At 48.4% G+C, this 16,558-nt stretch overlaps 4 non-coding genes across 4 annotated transcripts; all 4 read right to left on the bottom strand.

The window, feature by feature from the left end:
- Nucleotides 1-5,273: 5,273 nt before the first annotated feature.
- Nucleotides 5,274-5,345, bottom strand: TRNAS-AGA (transfer RNA serine (anticodon AGA)). The gene has a single exon. It is a non-coding gene; the product is annotated as a tRNA-Ser (tRNA).
- A 3,497-nt stretch (nucleotides 5,346-8,842) lies between these two features.
- On the bottom strand, nucleotides 8,843-8,914 carry TRNAP-AGG (transfer RNA proline (anticodon AGG)). Its single transcript has one exon. It is a non-coding gene; the product is annotated as a tRNA-Pro (tRNA).
- A 3,499-nt stretch (nucleotides 8,915-12,413) lies between these two features.
- TRNAP-CGG (transfer RNA proline (anticodon CGG)) lies at nucleotides 12,414-12,485 on the bottom strand. The gene has a single exon. It is a non-coding gene; the product is annotated as a tRNA-Pro (tRNA).
- Nucleotides 12,486-15,990: 3,505 nt separating this feature from the next.
- TRNAP-CGG (transfer RNA proline (anticodon CGG)) lies at nucleotides 15,991-16,062 on the bottom strand. Its single transcript has one exon. It is a non-coding gene; the product is annotated as a tRNA-Pro (tRNA).
- Nucleotides 16,063-16,558: the final 496 nt, after the last annotated feature.

The following is a 16,558-nucleotide window of genomic DNA, read 5'->3' as shown; positions in this document are numbered from 1 at the left end:
AAGGATTTTTTGTTTGTCTCTAGCAAGGCAAGAGCTAGTCAAAATGCCCTGTGCCAGTGAGCTGAACTAGGGCACTGATGTGAAAAGCAGACCCTTTCTGGTAGTTGTAACCCGCTGCAAGTCATGGACCCTTGCACCTTAGACTTCCCAACCAGAAGCACTGAAGGACCTGCTAGCTCTTGAGCCAGAGGAGCATGCCTTTTGGATTCAAGCACACTTGCTCGATCAGCGCTCGATCAGGCGAGATTTATATTAGTGGCTCATAGGCCTGAAACACTCACCTGGGAGACGCAGGGTGGCTGATTTCCCGGAATGGCCCTTGATGGGGAAATCACCTCCTTTCCCCCGCCTCATTTCAGAATTGTTTGCTAGTCGCAAGACAGTGTTCAGGGGTTCATGGGTACTGCCTACTCCCAGCTGCCTCTCTGTCTTCTTCATGTAAATTGCAAGTCACGAGGAGGCACCATTGCCAATATGCTCCGCCCACCTAACCAAGAAACCCAGTTTGAGCTTGTCTGCCTGTGTTGTTGCAGGGGCAGTGTCTTCTTTGCCCAAAAGGTGGCAGGAGAGCCTCACTTCAAACGATAGAATCAACTGCTTAAGTAGAAACCAGCATGGTAGTTACTGTCATAAAGTGCAGCTCTAACAGAAGGTGTGCCTGAGACGCCCCTTCCAGTAATACACGGAATTTTGATTGAGGGCCCAGCCGATGGGTTGGTGGATTTCTCCTCACATGCCACAGCAGTTTCCAAAGATAGTGGTGTGAGGAGCTGGCTCTGCAAGCAGAGCAAGATTTAAGGGAAGGAAATACACCTGTCAGAAGTGGGATTTGAACCCACGCCTCCATGAAGAGACCAGAAGGCTCAGCTTCACTGAAGATCAAGCTCTCTTGAGTCTGGCACCTTAGAGCACTCGGCCATCCTGACAGCCAAAACAGTGTGCAGGTCGGACTCTTCAGTCTGCACTTGTTGATGCTGCAGCTTGCAATGTTCCTATCAAAGTCACAGCTTTAAAGGCCCCACAATATAACATGGCCAAGAAAAAAAAAAAAAACTGAACAAGAAACAATGCACATGCACGACCACCGAGGGATGCAGATAACTTTTAGCGTCCTGCAATAGTAAACCACGTTTTACACAGGTCACAAGTTTTTAAAGGTCATTTCTGTCTAAGTGTGCATTGAGAGAGTCTGAGGTTTTAGGGAGCAAACACAAAAGCTGCTGCTGCCAAGTGTTTCTGCCCGGTCTCGAACCTGGGACCTTTCGCGTGTGAGTCAAACGTGATAACCACTACACTACAAAAACAAGCTTGCTGGCTTGACTGAAGGAGCACAGTTCCCCTCATATGTTTGCACGATTTCCTCTATACTTGATCAGCAGTTGCTCGGAATGCGAGGGGTAAGTGTGAAAATTGCAGCGGTGTCAGCCAGCATGCATACACTCAGACGTCCTGAAAAATCCCACAGCTGCGGGCAGAGACAGACAAATATTTGATGCCTAAATGCCAGGAACGAGAGCCTGTGAAATCATCACACAGGGCGCACTGAGAGCAAGCAGGAAGGAAGCCAAGGCATTGTAATCCATTTTTCGCCTGAGGCAAAAAATATGTTTTGTGCAACAATGCTTCGAGTGGAATAAGAAATGTTGAGGGGATGTGTATTTTGAGCAGGATTTGATTTTTTTCCGCTAAAATGGGCTCGTCCGGGATTTGAACCCTGGACCTCTCGTACCCTAAGCGAGAATCATACCCCTAGACCAACGAGCCTGGGCACAAAAGTTCAACGGCTCCAACCCTGCTCGGAGGGTTGGTGACAGAGAGTGGGAGACTACATCCCAAAGCAAGAAACTGCACATGGTGCTCTCTTCTGCAGTACGACTAGAGTCATTTGCATGGTCTTCATCGAACATGACATAAAAAGCCTCTATCCTTTAGACATTTTGGCCCAGATTTACAAGAAAATGACTGAGCGCGACGCTGTGCCAAATTTGCAAGCCCCATGCGCCTTCATTTTCAAAATGCAGGGAAGCGCCGTATTTAGTAGAATACAGCGCACCCCTGTGCTTCCCCCAGCGCCAGCTCTAAATTAGCTGCTGAGCGCCAACGCAGCCGTTCTTGCACCATGGTACAAGGATGACTGCGTTGAGGGGGAAATTGTTTTTGTGCAGGAAGGGACACCTTCCTGGCCAAAAAAAAAATCTTCAATGGTGATTTGCTCTTACTTCTATGTGTGCTGCAGAATGCATCACACATAGAAAGAGCAAAAACAAGGAGAAATGAAAACATTTCTCTTCAGTGCGCCACTCTAACGACACCCCTGGGATGGCGTTGGATTTTGGCGCTGACGCAGATTTACGACAACTCCTAAATCTGCAGCAGCATCAAAATGCTATGGTGTTGCTGTGGCACACTCCCAGCAACACCCATTGCACGCCCCTTCCAGGGAACGCGCTGCGTGCTAAGGGGCCGTATTTACAAGGTGGTGTTAAGCCTCAAAAAGTGGCTGAACGCCATCTTGTAAATAACGCGCAGTGCATAGTGCCACCGGGGCGTCACTAAAAGTGATGCTCCGGTGGCGATAGGGCCTTGTAAGTCTGGCACATTATTTGCTCAAGGTGTGTGTTCTTGGTGAGGGCAGGAAAGCTATTTTCGCTCTCGTACCTTCCTTCCTTCGATGGCTTGAATCCTGTAGGCTCAGGTTTCATTGCAAAGGTCAAACAGTGAGCAACTGACTGCCGTAAGCTGGCGCAACTCCTCTTGGTGAGCTGTGACAGATGCCCCAGGAGCGTAGTACCTCACGATGGTGAGGGATAGACACAGTCTCTTTTATCTCAGCTTGCCTGTCAGGTGAGGCAGGAAATGCAAATACTGTGAAAAAGCCCAGCGACTCGAATGAGGGACCTTTCGCATGTGAGGTGCGCATGATAACCACTACACTACACAAACAGACACACTTGCTGGCTTGCTTCATGTGGCTATGCATTGTACTGGAACCACCACAATATGGAAACAGACACACCTGCTTGCTTTATGTGGCTATGCATTGGACTGGGATGCAAGGATGAGGGCCAATGTTCATGACGCTCAAAGCTGAGCCTTCCGGAACACAATCTCTTCCCTTGGAAGAAAGGAACTGGGATCACTTTCATTCCAAGAGGTGATTTCAGAACTGGACCCGAAATTACCATGGAGAAGCACTGTGCATTTAATGTTCCTACGAGCACTGCTGCTCCAGCACAGAAAAGCAGTTGCAAAGAAATCTCGCATACCTTCATGATGCTGAACCGTCTCTACGCCAGTATAAAGCATGTATTGCATTGCAACATGACATCTTACAAGAGTGAAAAGCAGAAATAATCCTGTTTAAAACACAGACTGAACCTATAAAGGTAGGGGTTTGTCTGGGATTTGAACCGAGGTCCTCTCACACCCGAAGCGAGTATCATACCCCTATACCAACTAGACTGCAGCTGCATAGTCATTTGAAACATCTTCTGAAGCGTCTTTCAGAAAAGCAGGGCCATTTGGAGGCTCTCTCTCTAAGCGTGCCATAGCAATTGATGTTTTCTGTCAAGGATTTTTTGTTTGTCTCTAGCAAGGCAAGAGGTAGTCAAAATGCCCTGTGCCAGTGAGCTGAACTAGGGCACTGATGTGAAAAGCAGACCCTTTCTGGTAGTTGTAACCCGCTGCAAGTCATGGACCCTTGCTCCTTAGACTTCCCAACCAGAAGCACTGAAGGGCCTGCTAGCTCTTGAGCCAGAGGAGCATGCCTCTTGGATTCAAGCACACTTGCTCGATCAGCGCTCGATCAGGCGAGATCAGGCGAGATTTATATTAGTGGCTCATAGGCCTGAAACACTCACCTGGGAGACGCAGGGTGGCTGATTTCCCGGAATGGCCCTTGATGGGGAAATCACCTCCTTTCCCCCGCCTCATTTCAGAATTGTGTGCTAGTCGCAAGACAGTGTTCAGGGGTTCATGGGTACTGCCTACTCCCTGCTGCCTCTCTGTCTTCTTCATGTAAATTGCAAGTCACGAGGAGGCACCATTGCCAATATGCTCCGCCCACCTAACCAAGAAACCCAGTTTGAGCTTGTCTGCCTGTGTTGTTGCAGGGGCAGTGTCTTCTTTGCCCAAAAGGTGGCAGGAGTGCCTCACTTCAAACGATAGAATCAACTGCTTAAGTAGAAACCAGCATGGTAGTTACTGTCATAAAGTGCAGCTCTAACAGAAGGTGTGCCTGAGACGCCCCTTCCAGTAATACACAGAATTTTGATTGAGGGCCCAGCCGATGGGTTGGTGGATTTCTCCTCACATGCCACAGCAGCTTCCAAAGATAGTGGTGTGAGGAGCTGGCTCTGCAAGCAGAGCAATATTTAAGGGAAGAAAATACACCTGTCAGAAGTGGGATTTGATCCCACGCCTCCATGAAGAGACCAGAAGCCTCAGCTTAACTGAAGATCAAGCTCTCTTGAGTCTGGCGCATGAGACCACTCGGCCATCCTGACAGCCAAAACAGTGTGAAGGCCTGACTCTTCAGTCTGCACTTGTTGATGCTGCCACTTGCAATGTTCCTATCAAAGTCACAGCTTTAAAGGCCCCACAATATAACATGGCCAAGAAAAAAAAAAAAAAACAGAACAAGAAACAATGCACATGCACGACAACCGAGGGATGCAGATAACTTTTTATCGTCCTGCAATAGTAAAGCACGTTTTACACAGGTCTCAAGTTATTAAAGGTCATTTCTGTCTAAGTGTGCATTGAGAGAGACTGAGGTTTTAGGGAGCAAACACAAAAGCTGCTGCTGCCAAGTGTTTCTGCCCGGTCTCGAACCGGGGACTTTTCGCGTGTGAGGCAAACGTGATAACCACTACACTTCAGAAACAAGCTTGCTGGCTTGACTGAAGGAGCACGGTTCCCCTCATATGTTTGCACGATTTCCTCTATACTTGATCAGCAGTTGCTCAGAATGCGAGGGGTAAGTGTGAAAATTGCAGCGGTGTCAGCCAGCATGCATACACTCAGACGTCCTGAAAAATCCCACAGCTGCGGGCAGAGACAGACAAATATCTGATGCCTAAATGCCAGGAACGAGAGCCTATGAAATCATCACACAGGGCGCACTGAGAGCAAGCAGGAAGGAAGCCAAGGCATTGTAATCCATTTTTCGCCTGAGGCAAAAAATATGTTTTGCGCAACAGTGCTTCGAGTGGAATGAGAAATGTTGAGGGGTTGTGTATTTTGAGCAGGATTTGATTTTTTTCCGCTAAAATGGGCTTGTCCGGGATTTGAACCCGGGACCTCTCGCACTCTAAGCGAGAATCATACCCCTAGACCAACGAGCCTGGGCACAGAAGTGCAACGACTCCGACCCTGCTCGGAGGGTTGGTGACAGAGAGTGGGAGACTAAATCCCAAAGCAAGAAACTGCACATGGTGCTCTCTTCTGCAGTACGACTAGAGTCATTTGCATGGTCTTCATCGAACATGACATAAAAAGCCTCTATCCTTTAGACATTTTGGCCCAGATTTACAAGAAAATGACTGAGCGCGACGCTGTGCCAAATTTGCAAGCCCCACGCGCCGTCATTTTCAAAATGCAGGTAAGCGCCGTATTTAGTAGAATACAGCGCACCCCTGTGCTTCCCCCTGCGCCAGCTCTAAATTAGCTGCTGAGCGCCAACGCAGCCGTTCTTGCACCATGGTACAAGGATGACTGCGTTGAGGGGGAAATGTTTTTTGTGCAGGAAAGGACACCTTCCTGCCCTAAAAAAAAATCTTCAATGGTGATTTGCTCTTACTTCTACGTGTGCTGCAGAATGTATCACACATAGAGAGAGCAAAAACAAGGAGAAATGAAAACATTTCTCCTCAGTGCGCCACTCTAACGACACCCCTGGGATGGCGTTGGATTTTGGCGCTGACGCAGATTTACGACAACTCCTAAATCTGGAGCAGCATCAAAATGCTATGGTGTTGCTGTGGCACACTCCCAGCAACACCCATTGCACGCCCCTTCCGGGGAACGCGCTGCGTGCTAAGGGGCCGTATTTACAAGGTGTTGTTAAGCCACAAAAAGTGGCTGAACGCCATCTTGTAAATACCGCGCAGTGCATCGTGCCACCGGGGCGTCACTAAAAGTGATGCTCGGTGGCGATAGGGCCTTGCAAGTCTGGCACTTTATTTGCTCAAGGTGTGTGTTCTTGGTGAGGGCAGGAAAGCTATTTTCGCTCTCGTACCTTCCTTCCTTGGCTGGCTTGAATGCTGTAGGCTCAGGCTTCATTGCAAAGGTCAAACAGTGAGCAACTGACTGCCGTAAGCTGGTGCAACTCCTCTTTGTGAGCTCTGACAGATTCCCCAGGAGTGTAGTACCTCACGAAGGTGAGGGATAGACACAGTCTCTTTTATCTCAGCTTGCCTGTCAGGTGAGGCAGGAAATGTAAATACTGTGAAAAAGCCCAGCGACTCGAACCAGGGACCTTTCGCATGTGAGGTGCGCATGATAACCACTACACTACACAAACAGACACATTTGCCGGCTTGCTTCATGTGGCTATGCATTGTACTGGAACCACCACACTATGGAAACAGACACACCTGCTTGCTTTATGTGGCTATGCATTGGACTGGGATGCAAGGATGAGGGCCAATGTTCATGACGCTCAAAGCTGAGCCTTCCGGAACACGATCTCTTCCCTTGGAAGAAAGGAACTGGGATCACTTTCATTCCAAGAGGTGATTTCAGAACTGGACCCGAAATTACCATGGAGAAGCACTGTGCATTTAATGTTCCTACGAGCACTGCTGCTCCAGCACAGAAAAGCAGTTGCAAAGAAATCTCGCATACCTTCATGATGCTGAACCGTCTCAACGCCAGTATAAAGCATGTATTGCATTGCAACATGACATCTTACAAGAGTGAAAAGCATAAATACTCCTGTTTAAAACACAGACTGAACCTATAAAGGTAGGGGTTTGTCTGGGATTTGAACCAAGGTCCTCTCACACCCGAAGCGAGAATCATACCCCTATACTAACTAAACTGCAGCTGTATAGGCATTTGAAACATCTTCTGAAGCGTCTTTCAGAAAAGCAGGGCCATTTGGAGGCTCTCTCTCTAAGCGTGCCATAGCAATTGATGTTTTCTGTCAAGGATTTTTTGTTTGTCTCTAGCAAGGCAAGAGGTAGTCAAAAAGCCCTGAGCCAGTGAGCTGAACTAGGGCACTGATGTGAAAAGCAGACCCTTTCTGGTAGTTGTAATCCGCTGCAAGTCATGGACCCTTGCACCTTAGACTTCCCAACCAGTAGCACTGAAGGGCCTGCTAGCTCTTGAGCCAGAGGAGCATGCCTCTTGGATTCAAGCACACTTGCTCGATCAGCGCTCGATCAGGCGAGATTTATATTAGTGGCTCATAGGCCTGAAACACTCACCTGGGAGACGCAGGGTGGCTGATTTCCCGGAATGGCCCTTGATGGGGAAATCCCCTCCTTTCCCCGGCCTCATTTCAGAATTGTGTGCTAGTCGCAAGACAGTGTTCAGGGGTTCATGGGTACTGCCTACTCCCAGCTGCCTCTCTGTCTTCTTCATGTAAATTGCAAGTCACAAGGAGGCACCATTGCCAATATGCTTCGCCCACCTAACCAAGAAACCCAGTATGAGCTTGTCTTCCTGTGTTGTTGCAGGGGCAGTGTCTTCTTTGCCCAAAAGGTGGCAGGAGTGCCTCACTTCAAACGATAGAATCAACTGCTTAAGTAGAAACCAGCATGGTAGTTACTGTCATAAAGTGCAGCTCTAACAGAAGGTGTGCCTGAGACGCCCCTTCCAGTAATACACGGAATTTTGATTGAGGGCCCAGCCGATGGGTTGGTGGATTTCTCCTCACATGCCACAGCAGCTTCCAAAGATAGTGGTGTGAGGAGCTGGCTCTGCAAGCAGAGCAAGATTTAAGGGAAGAAAATACACCTGTCAGAAGTGGGATTTGAACCCATGTCTCCATGAAGAGACCAGAAAGTTCAGCTTCACTGAAGATCAAGCTCTCTTGAGTCTGGCACCTTAGACCACTCGGCCATACTGACAGCCAAAACACTGTGCAGGCCTGACTCTTCAGTCTGCACTTGTTGATGCTGCCGCTTGCAATGTTCCTATCAAAGTCACAGCTTTAAAGGCCCCACAATATAACATGGCCAAGAAAAAAAAAAAAAAACAGAACAAGAAACAATGCACATGCACGACAACCGAGGGATGCAGATAACTTTTTATCGTCCTGCAATAGTAAAGCACGTTTTACACAGGTCACAAGTTTTTAAAGGTCATTTCTGTCTAAGTGTGCATTGAGAGAGACTGAGGTTTTAGGGAGCAAACACAAAAGCTGCTGCTGCCAAGTGTTTCTGCCCAGTCTCGCACTGGGGACCTTTCGCGTGTGAGGCGAACGTGATAACCACTACACTACAGAAACAAGCTTGCGGGCTTGACTGAAGGAGCACAGTTCCCCTCATATGTTTGCACGATTTCCTCTATACTTGATCAGCAGTTGCTCGGAATGCAAGGGGTAAGTGTGAAAATTGCAGCGGTGTCAGCCAGCATGCATACACTCAGACGTCCTGAAAAATCCCACAGCTGCGGGCAGAGACAGACAAATTTCTGATGCCTAAATGCCAGGAACGAGAGCCTATGAAATCATCACACAGGGCGCACTGAGAGCAAGCAGGAAGGAAGCCAAGGCATTGTAATCCATTTTTCGCCTGAGGCAAAAAAATTGTTTTGCGCAACAATGCTTCGAGTGGAATGAGAAATGTTGATGGGTTGAGTATTTTGAGCAGGATTTGATTGTTTCCGCTAAAATGGGCTTGTCCGGGATTTGAACCCGGGACCTCTCACACCCTAAGCGAGAATCATACCCCTAAACCAACAAGCCTGAGCACAGAAGTGCAACCGCTCCGACCCTGCTCGGAGGGTTGGTGACAGAGAGTGGGAGACTACATCCCAAAGCAAGAAACTGCACATGGTGCTCTCTTCTGCAGTACGACTAGAGTCATTTGCATGGTCTTCATCGAACATGACATAAAAAGCCTCTATCCTTTAGACATTTTGGCCCAGATTTACAAGAAAATGACTGAGCGCGACGCTGTGCCAAATTTGCAAGCCCCACGCGCCGTCATTTTCAAAATGCAGGGAAGCGCTGTATTTAGTAGAATACAGTGCACCCCTGTGCTTCCCCCTGCGCCAGCTGTAAATTAGCTGCTGAGCGCCAACGCAGCCGTTCTTGCACCATGGTACAAGTATGACTGCGTTGAGGGGGAAATTGTTTTTGTGCAGGAAGGGACACCTTCCTGCCCAAAAAAAAAAATCTTCACTGGTGATTTGCTCTTACTTCTATGTGTGCTGCAGAATGCATCACACATAGAAAGATCAAAAACAAGGAGAAATGAAAACATTTCCCCTCAGTGCGCCACTCTAACGACACCCCTGGGATGGCGTTTGATTTTAGCGCTGACGCAGATTTACGACAACTCCTAAATCTGGAGCAGCATCAAAATGCTATGGTGTTGCTGTGGCACACTCCCAGCAACACCCATTGCACGCCCCTTCCAGGGAACGCGCTGCAAGCTAAGGGGCCGTATTTACAAGGTGGTGTTAAGCCACAAAAAGTGGCTGAACGCCATCTTGTAAATACCGCGCAGTGCATAGTGCCACGGGGGCGTCACTAAAAGTGATGCTCCGGTGGCGATAGGGCCTTGTAAGTCTGGCACTTTATTTGCTCAAGGTGTGTGTTCTTGGTGAGGGCAGGAAAGCTATTTTCGCTCTCGTGCCTTCCTTGCTTGGCTGGCTTGAATGCTGTAGGCTCAGGCTTCATTGCAAAGGTCAAACAGTGAGCAACTGACTGCTGTAAGCTGGCGCAACTCCTCTTGGTGAGCTGTGACAGATGCCCCAGGAGCGTAGTACCTCACGATGGTGAGGGATAGACACAGTCTCTTTTATCTCAGCTTGCCTGTCAGGTGAGGCAGGAAATGCAAATACTGTGAAAAAGCCCAGCGACTCGAACCAGGGACCTTTCGCATGTGAGGTGCGCATGATAAACACTACACTACACAAACAGACACACTTGCCGGCTTGCTTCATGTGGCTATGCATTGTACTGGAACCACCACACTATGGAAACAGACACACCTGCTTGCTTTATGTGGCTATGCATTGGACTGGGATGCAAGGATGAGGGCCAATGTTCATGACGCTCAAAGCTGAGCCTTCCGGAACACGATCTCTTCCCTTGGAAGAAAGGAACTGGGATCACTTTCATTCCAAGAGGTGATTTCAGAACTGGACCCGAAATTACCATGGAGAAGCACTGTGCATTTAATGTTCCTACGAGCACTGCTGCTCCAGCACAGAAAAGCAGTTGCAAAGAAATCTCGCATACCTTCATGATGCTGAACCGTCTCGACGCCAGTATAAAGCATGTATTGCATTGCAACATGACATCTTAGAAGAGTGAAAGGCAGAAATACTCCTGTTTAAAACACAGACTGAACCTATAAAGGTTGGGGTTTGTCTGGGATTTGAATGGAGGTCCTCTCACACCCAAAGCGAGAATCATACCCCTATACCAACTAGACTGCCGCTGCATAGTCATTTGAAACATCTTCTGAAGCGTCTTTCAGAAAAGCAGGGCCATTTGGAGGCTCTCTCTCTAAGCATGCAATAGCAATTGATGTTTTCTGTCAAGGATTTTTTGTTTGTCTCTAGCAAGGCAAGAGGTAGTCAAAATGCCCTGTGCCAGTGAGCTGAACTAGGGCACTGATGTGAAAAGCAGACCCTTTCTGGTAGTTGTATCCCGCTGAAAGTCATGGACCCTTGCACCTTAGACTTCCCAACCAGAAGCACTGAAGGGCCTGCTAGCTCTTGAGCCAGAGGGGCATGCCTCTTGGATTCAAGCACACTTGCTCGATCAGGCGAGATCAGGCGAGATTTATATTAGTGGCTCATAGGCCTGAAACACTCACCTGGGAGACGCAGGGTGGCTGATTTCCCGGAATGGCCCTTGATGGGGAAATCACCTCCTTTCCCCCGCCTCATTTCAGAATTGTGTGCTAGTCGCAAGACAGTGTTCAGGGGTTCATGGGTACTGCCTACTCCCAGCTGCCTCTCTGTCTTCTTCATGTAAATTGCAAGTCACGAGGAGGCACCATTGCCAATATGCTCTGCCCACCTAACCAGGAAACCCAGTTTGAGCTTGTCTGCCTGTGTTGTTGCAGGGGCAGTGTCTTCTTTGCCCAAAAGGTGGCAGGAGTGCCTCACTTCAAACGAGAGAATCAACTGCTTAAGTAGAAACCAGCATGGTAGTTACTGTCATAAAGTGCAGCTCTAACAGAAGGTGTGCCTGAGACGCCCCTTCCAGTAATACATGGAATTTTGATTGAGGGCCCAGCCGATGGGTTGGTGGATTTCTCCTCACATGCCACAGCAGCTTCCAAAGATAGTGGTGTGAGGAGCTGGCTCTGCAAGCAGAGCAATATTTAAGGGAAGAAAATACACCTGTCAGAAGTGGGATTTGAACCCACACCTCCATGAAGAGACCAGAAGGCTCAGCTTCACTGAAGATCAAGCTCTCTTGAGTCTGGCACCTTAGACCACTCGGCCATCCTGACAGCCAAAACAGTGTGCAGGTCTGACTCTTCAGTCTGCACTTGTTGATGCTGCCGCTTGCAATGTTCCTATCAAAGTCACAGCTTTAAAGGCCCCACAATATAACATGGCCAAGAAAAAAAAAAAAAAACAGAACAAGAAACAATGCACATGCACGACAACTGAGGGATGCAGATAACTTTTTATCGTCCTGCAATAGTAAAGCACGTTTTACACAGGTCACAAGTTTTTAAAGGTCATTTCTGTCTAAGTGTGCATTGAGAGAGACTGAGGTTTTAGGGAGCAAACACAAAAGCTGCTGCTGCCAAGTGTTTCTGCCCGGTCTCGAACCGGGGACTTTTCGCGTGTGAGGTAAACGTGATAACCACTACACTACAGGAACAAGCTTGCTGGCTTGACTGAAGGAGCACAGTTCCCCTCATATGTTTGCACGATTTCCTCTATACTTGATCAGCAGTTGCTCGGAATGCGAGGGATAAGTGTGAAAATTGCAGCGGTGTCAGCCAGCATGCATACACTCAGACGTCCTGAAAAATCCCACAGCTGCGGGCAGAGACAGACAAATATCTGATGCCTAAATGCCAGGAACGCAAGCCTGTGAAATCATCACACAGGGTGCACTGAGAGCAAGCAGGAAGGAAGCCAAGGCATTGTAATCCATTTTTCGCCTGAGGCAAAAAATATGTTTTGCGCAACAATGCTTCGAGTGGAATGAGAAATGTTGAGGGGTTGTGTATTTTGAGCAGGATTTGATTGTTTTCCGCTAAAATGGGCTCGTCCGGGATTTGAACCCGGGACCTCTCGCACCCGAAGCGAGAATCATACCCCTAGACCAACGAGCCTGGGGACAGAAGTGCTACGGCTCCCACCCTGCTCCGAGGGTTGGTGGCAGAGAGTGGGAGACTACATCCCAAAGCAAGAAACGCCACATGGTGCTCTCTTCTGCAGTATGACTAGAGTCATTTGCATGGTCGTCATCGAACATGACATAAAAAGCCTCTATCCTTTAGACATTTTGTCCCAGATTTACAAGAAAATGACTGAGCGCGACGCTGTGCCAAATTTGCAAGCCCCACCCTCCGTCATTTTCAAAATGCAGGGAAGCGCCGTATTAAGTAGAATACAGCGCACCCCTGTGCTTCCCCCTGCGCCAGCTCTAAATTAGCTGCTGAGCGCCAACGCAGTCGTTCTTGCACCATGGTACAAGGATGACTGCGTTGAGGGGGAAATTGTTTTTGTGCAGGAAGGGACACCTTCCTGGCCGAAAGAAAAATCTTCAATGGTGATTTGCTCTTACTTCTATGTGTGCTGCAGAATGCAGCACACATAGAAAGAGGTAAAACGAGGACAAAAGAAAACATTTCTCCTCAGTGCGCCACTCTAACGATACCCGTGGGATGGCGTTGGATTTTGGCGCTGACGCAGATTTACGACAACTCCTAAATCTGGAGCAGCATCAAAATGCTATGGTGTTGCTGTGGCATACTCACAGCAACACCCATTGCACGCCCCTTCCAGGGAAAGCGCTGAATGCTAAGGTGCCGTATTTACAAGGTGGTGTTAAGCCACAAAAAGTGGCTGAACGCCATCTTGTAAATACCGCGCAGTGCATAGTGCCACCGGGGCGTCACTAAAAGTGATGCTCCATTTGCGATTGGGCCTTGTAAGTCTGGCACCTTATTTGCTCAAGGTGTGTGTTCTTGGTGAGGGCAGGAAAGCTATTTTCGCTCTCATACCTTCCTTCCTTGGCTGGCTTGAATGCGGTAGGCTCAGGCTTCAATGCAAAGGTCAAACAGTGAGCAACTGACTGACGTAAGCTGGCGCAACTCCTCTTGGTGAGCTGTGACAGATGCCCCAGGAGCGTAGTACCTCACGATGGTGAGGGATAGACACAGTCTCTTTTATCTCAGCTTGCCTGTCAGCTGAGTCAGGAAATGCAAATACTGGGAAAAAGCACAGCGACTTGCTGTTTTTGCTTGGCTTCCAACCAGGGACCTTTTGCATGTGAGGTGCGCATGATAACCACTACACTACACAAACAGACACACTTGCCGGCTTGCTTCATGTGGCTATGCATTGTACTGGAACCACCACACTATGGAAACAGACACACCTGCTTGCTTTATGTGGCTCTGTATTGGACTGGGATGCAAGGACTGAGGGCCAATGTTCATGATGCTCAAAGCTGAGCCTTCCGGAACACGATCTCTTGCCTTGGAAGAAAGGAACTGGCATCACTTTCATTCCAAGAGGTGATTTCAGAACTGGACCCGAAATTACCATGGAGAAGCACTGTGCATTTAATGTTCCTATGAGCACTGCTGCTCCAGCACAGAAAAGCAGTTGCAAAGAAATCTGGCATACCTTCATGATGCTGAACCGTCTCAACGCAGGTATAAAGCATATATTGCATTGCAACATGACATCTTACAAGAGTGAAAAGCAGAAATACTCCTGTTTAAAACACAGACTGAACCTATAAAGGTAAGGGTTTGTCTGGGATTTGAACCAAGGTCCTCTCACACCCGAAGCCAGAATCATACCCCTATACCAACTAGACTGCTGCTGCAGAGGCATTTGAAACATCTTCTGAAGCGTCTTTCAGAAAAGCAGGGCCATTTGGAGGCTCTCTCTCTAAGCGTGCCATAGCAATTGATGTTTTCTGTCAAGGATTTTTTGTTTGTCTCTAGCAAGGAAAGAGGTAGTCAAGATGCCCTGTGCCAGTGAGCTGAACTAGGGCACTGATGTGAAAAGCAGACCCTTTCTGGTAGTTGTAACCCTCTGCAAGTCCTGGACCCTTGCACCTTAGACTTCCAGACCAGAAGCACTGAAGGGCCTGCTAGCTCTTGAGCCAGAGAAGCATGCCTCTTGGATTCAAGCACACTCACTCGCTCAATCAGGCTCGATCAGGCGAGATTTATAGTAGTGGCTCATAGGCCTGAAACACTCACCTGGGAGACGCGGGGTGGCTGATTTCCCGGAATGGTCCTTGATGGGGAAATCACCTAATTTCCCCCGCCTCATTTCAGAATTGTGTGCAAGTCGCAAGACAATGTTCAGGGGTTCATGGGTACTGACTACTCCCAGCTGCCTCTCTGTCTTCTTCATGTAAATTGCAAGTCACGAGGAGGCACCATTGCCAATATGCTCCGCCCACCTAACCAAGAAACCCAGTTTGAGCTTGTCTGCCTGTGTTGTTGCAGGGGCAGTGTCTTCTTTGCCCAAAAGGTGGCAGGAGAGACTCACTTCAAACGATAGAACGAACTGCTTTAGTAGAAACCAGCATGGTAGTTACTGTCATAAAGTGCAGCTCTAACAGAAGGTGTGCCTGAGATGCCCCTTCCAGTAATACACAGAATTTTGATTGAGGGCCCAGCCGATGGGTTGGTGGATTTCTCCTCACATGCCACAGCAGCTTCCAAAGATAGTGGTGTGAGGAGCTGGCTGTGCAAGCAGAGCAAGACTTAAGGGAAGAAAACACACCTGTTAGGAGTGGGATTTGAACCCACACCTCCATGAAGAGACCAGAAGGCTCAGTTTCACTGAAGATCAAGCTCTCTTGAGTCTGGCACCTTAGACCACTCGGCCATCCTGACAGCCAAAACATCATGCAGGTCTGACTCTTCAGTATGCACTTGTTGATGCTGCCGCTTGCAATGTTCCTATCAAAGTCACAGCTTTAAAGGCCCCACAATATAACATGGCCAAGAAAAAAAAAAAAACAGAACAAGAAACAAGGCACATGCACGACCACCGAGGGATGCAGATAACTTTTTATCGTCCTGCAATAGTAAAGCACATTTTACACAGGTCACTAGTTTTTAAAGGTCATTTCTGTCTAAGTGTGCATTGAGAGAGACTGAGGTTTTAGTGAGCAAACACAAAAGCTACTGCTGCCCAGTGTCGAACCGGGGACCTTTTGCGTGTGAGGCAAATGTGATAACCACTACACTACAGAAACAAGCTTGCTGGCTTGACTGAAGGAGCACAGTTCCCCTCATATGTTTGCCCGATTTCCTCTATACTTGATCAGCAGTTGCTCAGAATGCGAGGGGTAAGTGTGAAAAATGCAGCGGTGTCAGCCAGCATGCATACACTCAGACGTCCTGAAAAGTCACAGCTGCGGGCAGAGACAGACAAATATCTGATGCCTAAATGCCAAGAACGCAAGCCTGTGAAATCATCACACAGGGCGGACTGAGAGCAAGCAGGAAGGAAGCCAAGACATTGTAATCCATTTTTCGCCTGAGGCAAAAAATATGTTTTGCGCAACAATGCTTCGAGTGGAATGAGAAATGTTGAGGGGTTGTGTATTTTGAGCAGGATTTTATTGTTTTCCGCTGAAATAGGCTAGTCCGGGATTTGAACCCGGGACCTCTCGCACCCGAAGCGAGAATCATACCCCTAGACCAACGAGCCTGGGAACAGAAGCTGTACGGCTTCCACCCTGCTCCGAGGGTTGGTGGCAGAGAGTGGGAGACTACATCCCAAAGCAAGAAACGCCACATGGTGCTCTCTTCTGCAGTATGACTAGAGTCATTTGCATGGTCGTCATCGAACATGACATAAAAAGCCTCTATCCTTTAGACATTTTGTCCCAGATTTACAAGAAAATGACTGAGCGCGAAGCTGTGCCAAATTTGCAAGCCCCACGCTCCGTCATTTTCAAAATGCAGGGAAGCGCTGTATTTAGTAGAATACAGCGCACCCCTGTGCTTCCCCCTGCGCCAGCTCTAAATTAGCTGCTGAGCGCCAACGCAGCCGTTCTTGCACCATGGTACAAGGATGACTGCGTTGAGGGGGAAATTGTTTTTGTGCAGGAAGGGACACCTTCCTGGCCCAAAGAAAAATCTTCAATGGTGATTTGCTCTTACTTCTATGTGTGCTGCAGAATGCAGCACACATAGAGAGAGAA

This window comes from Pleurodeles waltl, unplaced genomic scaffold (assembly GCF_031143425.1).
Source record: "Pleurodeles waltl isolate 20211129_DDA unplaced genomic scaffold, aPleWal1.hap1.20221129 scaffold_91, whole genome shotgun sequence".
Lineage (NCBI taxonomy): Eukaryota > Metazoa > Chordata > Amphibia > Caudata > Salamandridae > Pleurodeles > Pleurodeles waltl.
This window is presented reverse-complemented; position numbering and strand designations above follow the sequence as displayed.